We start from the raw sequence: 8566 nt of genomic DNA on the forward strand, positions 1-8566 counted from the left end.
TGCTGCTGCTGCTGCTGCTGCTGCTGCTGCTGCTGCTGCTGCTGCTGCTGCTGCTGCTGCTGCTGCTGCTGCTGCTGCTGCTGCTGCTGCTGCTGTGCTGCTGCTGCTGCTGCTGCTGCTGCTGCTGCTGCTGCTGCTGCTGCTGCTGCTGCTGCTGCTGCTGCTGCTGCTGCTGCTGCTGCTGCTGCTGCTGCTGCTGCTGCTGCTGCTGCTGCTGCTGCTGCTGCTGCTGCTGCTGCTGCTGCTGCTGCTGCTGCTGCTGCTGCTGCTGCTGCTGCTGCTGCTGCTGCTGCTGCTGCTGCTGCTGCTGCTGCTGTGCTGCTGCTGCTGCTGCTGCTGCTGCTGCTGCTGCTGCTGCTGCTGCTGCTGCTGCTGCTGCTGCTGCTGCTGCTGCTGCTGCTGCTGCTGCTGCTGCTGCTGCTGCTGCTGCTGCTGCTGCTGCTGCTGCTGCTGCTGCTGCTGCTGCTGCTGCTGCTGCTGCTGCTGCTGTGCTGCTGCTGCTGCTGCTGCTGCTGCTGCTGCTGCTGCTGCTGCTGCTGCTGCTGTGCTGCTGCTGCTGCTGCTGCTGCTGCTGCTGCTGCTGCTGCTGCTGCTGCTGCTGCTGCTGCTGCTGCTGCTGCTGCTGCTGCTGCTGCTGCTGCTGCTGCTGCTGCTGCTGCTGCTGCTGCTGCTGCTGCTGTGCTGCTGCTGCTGCTGCTGCTGCTGCTGCTGCTGCTGCTGCTGCTGCTGCTGCTGCTGCTGCTGCTGTGCTGCTGCTGCTGTGCTGCTGCTGCTGCTGCTGCTGCTGCTGCTGCTGCTGCTGCTGCTGCTGCTGCTGCTGCTGCTGCTGCTGCTGCTGCTGCTGCTGCTGCTGCTGCTGCTGCTGCTGCTGCTGCTGCTGCTGCTGCTGCTGCTGCTGCTGCTGCTGCTGCTGCTGCTGCTGCTGCTGCTGCTGCTGCTGCTGCTGCTGCTGCTGCTGCTGCTGCTGCTGCTGCTGCTGCTGCTGCTGCTGCTGCTGCTGCTGCTGCTGCTGCTGCTGCTGCTGCTGCTGCTGCTGCTGCTGCTGCTGCTGCTGCTGCTGTGTGCTGCTGCTGCTGCTGCTGCTGCTGCTGCTGCTGCTGCTGCTGCTGCTGCTGCTGCTGCTGCTGCTGCTGCTGCTGCTGCTGCTGCTGCTGCTGCTGCTGCTGCTGCTGCTGCTGCTGCTGCTGCTGCTGCTGCTGCTGCTGCTGCTGCTGCTGCTGCTGCTGCTGCTGCTGCTGCTGCTGTGCTGCTGCTGCTGCTGCTGCTGCTGCTGCTGCTGCTGCTGCTGCTGCTGCTGCTGCTGCTGCTGCTGCTGCTGCTGCTGCTGCTGCTGCTGCTGCTGCTGCTGCTGTCTGCTGCTGCTGCTGCTGCTGCTGCTGCTGCTGCTGCTGCTGCTGCTGCTGCTGCTGCTGCTGCTGCTGCTGCTGCTGCTGCTGCTGCTGCTGCTGCTGCTGCTGCTGCTGCTGCTGCTGCTGCTGCTGCTGCTGCTGCTGCTGCTGCTGCGCTGCTGCTGCTGCTGCTGCTGCTGCTGCTGCTGCTGCTGCTGCTGCTGCTGCTGCTTTGCTGCTGCTGCTGCTGCTGCTGCTGCTGCTGCTGCTGCTGCTGCTGCTGCTGCTGCTGCTGCTGCTGCTGCTGCTGCTGCTGCTGCTGCTGCTGCTGCTGCTGCTGTGCTGCTGCTGCTGCTGCTGCTGCTGTGCTGCTGCTGCTGCTGCTGCTGCTGCTGCTGCTGCTGCTGCTGCTGCTGCTGCTGCTGCTGCTGCTGCTGCTGCTGCTGTGCTGCTGCTGCTGCTGCTGCTGCTGCTGCTGCTGCTGCTGCTGCTGCTGCTGCTGCTGCTGCTGCTGCTGCGCTGTGCTGCTGCTGCTGCTGCTGTGCTGCTGCTGCTGCTGCTGCTGTGCTGCTGCTGCTGCTGCTGCTGCTGCTGCTGCTGCTGCTGCTGCTGCTGCTGCTGCTGCTGCTGCTGCTGCTGCTGCTGCTGCTGCTGCTGCTGCTGCTGTGCTGCTGCTGCTGCTGCTGCTGCTGTGCTGCTGCTGCTGCTGCTGCTGCTGCTGCTGCTGCTGCTGCTGCTGCTGCTGCTGTGCTGCTGCTGCTGCTGCTGCTGCTGCTGCTGCTGCTGCTGCTGCTGCTGCTGCTGCTGCTGCTGCTGCTGCTGCTGCTGTGCTGCTGCTGCTGCTGCTGCTGTGCTGCTGCTGCTGCTGCTGCTGCTGTGCTGCTGCTGCTGCTGCTGCTGTGCTGCTGCTGCTGCTGCTGCTGTGCTGCTGCTGCTGCTGCTGCTGCTGCTGCTGCTGCTGCTGCTGTGCTGCTGCTGCTGCTGCTGTGCTGCTGCTGCTGCTGCTGCTGTGCTGCTGCTGCTGCTGCTGTGCTGCTGCTGCTGCTGCTGCTGCTGCTGCTGCTGCTGCTGCTGCTGCTGCTGCTGCTGCTGCTGCTGCTGCTGCTGCTGCTGCTGCTGCTGCTGCTGCTGCTGCTGCTGCTGCTGCTGCTGCTGCTGCTGCTGCTGCTGCTGCTGCTGCTGCTGCTGCTGCTGCTGCTGCTGCTGCTGCTGCTGCTGCTGCTGCTGCTGCTGCTGCTGCTGCTGCTGCTGCTGCTGCTGCTGCTGCTGCTGCTGCTGCTGCTGCTGCTGCTGCTGCTGCTGCTGCTGCTGCTGCTGCTGCTGCTGCTGCTGCTGCTGCTGCTGCTGCTGCTGCTGCTGCTGCTGCTGCTGCTGCTGCTGCTGCTGCTGCTGCTGCTGCTGCTGCTGCTGCTGCTGCTGCTGCTGCTGCTGCTGCTGCTGCTGCTGCTGCTGCTGCTGCTGCTGCTGCTGCTGCTGCTGCTGCTGCTGCTGCTGCTGCTGCTGCTGCTGCTGTGCTGCTGCTGCTGCTGCTGCTGCTGCTGTGCTGCTGCTGCTGCTGCTGCTGCTGCTGCTGTGCTGCTGCTGCTGCTGCTGCTGCTGCTGCTGTGCTGCTGCTGTGCTGCTGCTGCTGCTGCTGCTGTGCTGCTGCTGCTGCTGCTGCTGCTGTGCTGCTGCTGCTGCTGCTGCTGTGCTGCTGCTGCTGCTGCTGCTGCTGCTGCTGCTGTGCTGCTGCTGCTGCTGCTGCTGTGCTGCTGCTGCTGCTGCTGCTGCTGCTGCTGCTGCTGCTGCTGCTGTGCTGCTGCTGCTGCTGCTGCTGCTGTGCTGCTGCTGCTGCTGCTGCTGCTGCTGTGCTGCTGCTGCTGCTGCTGCTGCTGCTGCTGCTGCTGCTGCTGCTGCTGCTGCTGTGCTGCTGCTGCTGCTGCTGCTGCTGCTGCTGCTGCTGCTGCTGCTGCTGCTGCTGCTGTGCTGCTGCTGCTGCTGCTGCTGCTGCTGCTGCTGCTGCTGCTGCTGCTGCTGCTGTGCTGCTGCTGCTGCTGCTGCTGCTGCTGCTGCTGCTGCTGCTGCTGCTGCTGCTGCTGCTGCTGCTGCTGCTGCTGCTGCTGCTGCTGCTGCTGCTGCTGCTGCTGCTGCTGCTGCTGCTGCTGCTGCTGCTGCTGCTGCTGCTGCTGCTGCTGCTGCTGCTGCTGCTGCTGCTGCTGCTGTGCTGCTGCTGCTGCTGCTGCTGCTGCTGCTGCTGCTGCTGCTGCTGCTGCTGCTGCTGCTGCTGCTGCTGCTGCTGCTGCTGCTGCTGTGCTGCTGCTGCTGCTGCTGCTGCTGTGCTGCTGCTGCTGCTGCTGCTGCTGCTGCTGCTGCTGCTGCTGCTGCTGCTGCTGCTGCTGCTGCTGCTGCTGCTGTGCTGCTGCTGCTGCTGCTGCTGCTGCTGCTGCTGCTGCTGCTGCTGCTGCTGTGCTGCTGCTGCTGTGCTGCTGCTGCTGCTGCTGCTGCTGCTGCTGCTGCTGCTGCTGCTGCTGCTGCTGCTGCTGCTGCTGCTGCTGCTGCTGCTGCTGCTGCTGCTGCTGCTGCTGCTGCTGCTGCTGCTGCTGCTGCTGCTGCTGCTGCTGCTGCTGCTGCTGCTGCTGCTGCTGTGCTGCTGCTGCTGCTGCTGCTGCTGCTGCTGCTGCTGCTGCTGCTGCTGCTGCTGCTGGTGTGCTGCTGCTGCTGCTGCTGCTGTGCTGCTTCTGCTGCTGCTGCTGCTGCTGCTGCTGCTGCTGCTGCTGCTGCTGCTGCTGCTGCTGCTGCTGCTGTGCTGCTGCTGCTGCTGCTGCTGCTGTGCTGCTGCTGCTGCTGCTGCTGTGCTGCTGCTGCTGCTGCTGCTGTGCTGCTGCTGCTGCTGCTGCTGTGCTGCTGCTGCTGCTGCTGCTGCTGCTGCTGCTGCTGCTGCTGTGCTGCTGCTGCTGCTGCTGCTGCTGTGCTGCTGCTGCTGCTGCTGTGCTGCTGCTGCTGCTGCTGTGCTGCTGCTGCTGCTGCTGCTGCTGCTGCTGCTGCTGCTGCTGCTGCTGCTGCTGCTGCTGCTGCTGCTGCTGTGCTGCTGCTGCTGCTGCTGCTGTGCTGCTGCTGCTGCTGTGCTGCTGCTGCTGCTGCTGCTGTGCTGCTGCTGCTGCTGCTGCTGTGCTGCTGCTGCTGCTGCTGCTGCTTCTGTGCTGCTGCTGCTGCTGCTGTGCTGCTGTGCTGCTGCTGCTGCTGCTGCTGCTGCTGCTGCTGCTGTGCTGCTGCTGCTGCTGCTGCTGCTGGCTGCTGCTGCTGTGCTGCTGCTGCTGCTGCTGCTGTGCTGCTGCTGTGCTGCTGCTGCTGCTGCTGTGCTGCTGCTGCTGCTGTGCTGCTGCTGCTGCTGCTGCTGCTGTGCTGCTGCTGCTGCTGCTGCTGTGCTGCTGCTGCTGCTGTGCTGCTGCTGCTGCTGCTGCTGCTGTGCTGCTGCTGCTGCTGCTGTGCTGCTGCTGCTGCTGCTGCTGCTGTGCTGCTGCTGCTGCTGCTGCTGCTGTGCTGCTGCTGCTGCTGCTGCTGCTGTGCTGCTGCTGCTGTGCTGCTGCTGCTGCTGCTGCTGCTGCTGCTGCTGCTGCTGCTGCTGCTGCTGCTGCTGTGCTGCTGCTGCTGCTTCTGCTGTGCTGCTGCTGCTGCTGCTGCTGTGCTGCTGCTGCTGCTGCTGCTGTGCTGCTGCTGCTGCTGCTGCTGCTGCTGCTGGGCTGCTGCTGCTGCTGCTGCTGCTGTGCTGCTGCTGCTGCTGCTGCTGCTGCTGCTGCTGCTGCTGCTGTGCTGCTGCTGCTGCTGTGCTGCTGCTGTGCTGCTGCTGCTGCTGTGCTGCTGCTGCTGCTGTGCTGCTGCTGCTGCTGCCCATCCTCGTCGCCTTGTTGACCAGAGACGCCGTCAAGACAAGTATGTATTCGAACAGCAACACGAACATAACAGTCAAATGATTCAGCAGCTTCGCCTTATAAAGGAAGCCTGGGTGCAACCGAGGCATGCCATTGGTTAGCGATACAATAGCACACGTGCACACTAACGGCGTACATCAGATACGCGGCGCACTGTAACACTGTGATAACACACGTGATATTCTTTGGCGAGATACAACACCGGGTACCCCATGGGTTCATAATTCACAAGCTCACATCGCAGAGGAGACCGGGTTAAGAACAGAATCTCGAGATCATGAGAGTGTACAGGGTGGTCACAATATACCAGGCCCATGATTGTGAGTGCTGTAATATGAACTCCTATCTATATGTACCGACTTTCTACCCGGAAAGCTTGAATTATGTGGATCTACTGTGCAAATAGGCCAAAGTAATTACTCATTAGCATCCATCCAAGCACAGCCATTCAGCTACAAAGGAAAGCCAAACAGATTTCACAGAAACCTTGCAGTTGAATTATTTCTGGTCCGGGGTTACAGCGAGCATGAATGACGTCCGTGAAATAGAGGTATCAGCTGTAACACGTGCCAAACCTCCCTCGTGGGCAAACATTTAGCCTACGGGACAGGGGATGGTACTGCGCAAGCACTATAGTAAAAGGCTCATCAAAATCTTTTTTTTTTGTAAATGCCCTACCCGTGTTCGTTTCGGACAATGTTAGCAGCGTCATCGAAGCAAATATGCTAAATGCATGCACGCAGTGCACTGACAGTAGGCGTGCAAGGGCTAACAATTGAAATGGGCATGATTGGGACTCCGTTCACTTTCTCGTCATACTTTGAGAAAATAAACCAGACTCATGTCTGCGCATTTTCGGCAGTTACCTGTGGCACCTCGAATTAGCCGCAGTTCATGGCTGCTGAAATGGCATTATGGGGCAGCATTGGCACAATTTCTTCAAAAATCATGGTTTTGTACCAGTATGTAGCAGGTTTAATGAAATGGCGCAGGTTGGCGCAACATTCCCACCACTGTACAATATGCATATCTGTGTGACCTCCATATGCCAGCTGTCATGGGTGCGACAGCTGGCATATTTTAATCTGAAAGCATTTCTTGGCTCATAAGGGACGTCACCAGGAAGCTGTGGAGGGAAGTCATCCGCACGACCTAAATAATCAAGAGAAAACGGCGTCATAGGTAAGAACCGAACCCGGGCCTCCGGCGTGCGCGACGGGAACGCTTCCACTCCGCCATGACGCTTCGACGTTTAAAAGTGAATAAAGGCGAGTCTAGTGAACGCACAGAGGTCTCAAAAACTTTTCTTCGCGATATGTACTGAGCTGTATATGAGTAATTAAGAGCTGTGGGGACCTGCCCTGCAGTCCCCTGAGTTTGCTTTCCCGCGAGGCACCGTGCAGCGGCAGTCTCACCTCGAGGCTGAGCGCATTCCCTTGCGAGTTACATTAACTGGCAAGAGAGGGCGCCGGCATCGCTGCGCGGAGACTGCCAAAGCCCGCGCGCGTGTGGGGGGGCTTCGGCTGGGATGATCGGCGCGAGCGGACGCGTCGCTCGCGGCTCCGCTCTTCGCCGGCGGGGCGAAGAAGCGACGGGGAGACAGGCTCCCGTACTCGTCCCGTCCGGCCTGCGGAGTTTATATCCCTTGCCCTAGCGCGGTCGAGCATTCACTCGGCACCTTGCTGGTGAGTCGGACGACCTTGATTCATTAGCATACCTTGTTGCTAGCTGGCGTTATTGTTTCTGTAGCAATAAATGCCTGTTTGTGTCAGCCAATGTGTCGTTCCTTTGTTCCCCCAGAGCAAGGCCCGCCGTGGTTGGCGTGCGCTCGGTAGCTTACGCGATCACGGGGTGGGGTCCGGGCGGCTTTGAACCGTGTCAGCCGCGATTGAGTGGGGAGAACGTACTTATCTCCCCATTTCAAACCCCACAGAGCATGTAAATACAGATGTACGTTTCCGGTAAATTTCCTCCGTGCTTGCTGTGCAGTCGCAGTGCCATCATGCGGCACCCAAATACCCCCCCCCCCTAGCAATGTACGGCGCTGGTCCAGTAGATGGCGCACGCGTAGGCGCGTACGCGAGATGACCAAGGTGAGAAGGCGGACGCGCATGAGGAGGAAGGACGCCCAGTAAGATAAATGCTTTCGCATTACTTCACCTCAGTAGACTCAAGTGCACCCTGGAATTTCGCACCACACCTGCCTTTTGTAGGACAATCAAACGATTCACAAAGGCAATAGACGTACAACAATCTATCGTCAACTCAAGAAAGTATTAAATCAAATCAGCAATCAAGTTAGCACACACGAAACATAATGACCAATTCATCGAGCGAGCTCTTTACCACACGAACAGCAGCAACAAATACATGACCAAATAAAGCGACTATCTACGCTACTCAGGGAAACTAACGATCACATAAGACCAATAAAGAAATTAAGGGTCAGTCAGTTGTACAAAGGAGCGCTAGAATACGACCTCAATGACTAACAAATAACGCGGAAAAACACATGTAAAGGAATACTGAAGGGCAGTGCTTGCGCCAAAGTGAAAACCTCTAGAGTCAAGCAAAGTTGAAAAAAGAAACCGTGTTTAAAGCCACCTTTTTAGTAGGCTTCGTTTATTATTTACCTTGGTTGTGGCTTGCCTTGGGATTTTTTCGCCTGTCCAATCGTTTGTTTTGTGAAGCACTTTCTTTTTACTATTGACGATGGTGTAGGGGTTCTTACAGAATTCATTGTCACCATTGTTTCGATCTGACACGGACGCTCTTCTTCAGGACTCATTTCCGTTCACCTGGTTTTCCGTGTCACTGTTGGTCACATGGTACCATTTTTTCATGCGGTCACTTTTTTTTCATTTTTGACTCAAGAGGTTTTTGCTTTGACGCAGGCGCTGGCCTTGAGGCTTCCTTTTCATGTGTTCTTCCTGGTTATTTGTTGATCATTGATCTCATTTTCTCGCTGTCATTTGTATAACTGACTGAGCCTTAAGCGTTTAATTGGTCTTATGTGTTCGTTGGTGTGCCTGTGCAGCGCATATAGACACTTTATTTGGTTATGAATTTGTTGATCCTGTTGGCCTGGAAAAGAATTTGCTCAATGAATTGCTCCCTATGCTTCGTGTGTGGTACTTGATTGCTGATTTGATTTACTACGCCGATTTCTTGAGTGGGCGATAGATTGTTCTACTTCTCATGCTTTTGTGAATCGGCTTGGTTGTCCTACAAAAGGCAGGCTTGCTGCAAAAATAAAATTAGTTGATTGGCGCTGGTCCTTTCCTGTGTGCTCTACTTTTGTCCTCGTTCGTCGCACTGTTTCATTGCATC

At 59.0% G+C, this 8566-nt stretch overlaps 1 pseudogene; it reads right to left on the reverse strand.

The window, feature by feature from the left end:
- The window catches only part of LOC144113776 (uncharacterized), a 59363-nt pseudogene extending 57726 nt beyond the window's left edge, over positions 1-1637 (reverse strand).
- Positions 1638-8566: the final 6929 nt, after the last annotated feature.

This window comes from Amblyomma americanum, chromosome 1 (assembly GCF_052857255.1).
Source record: "Amblyomma americanum isolate KBUSLIRL-KWMA chromosome 1, ASM5285725v1, whole genome shotgun sequence".
In the NCBI taxonomy this organism is placed as follows: Eukaryota; Metazoa; Arthropoda; class Arachnida; order Ixodida; family Ixodidae; genus Amblyomma; species Amblyomma americanum.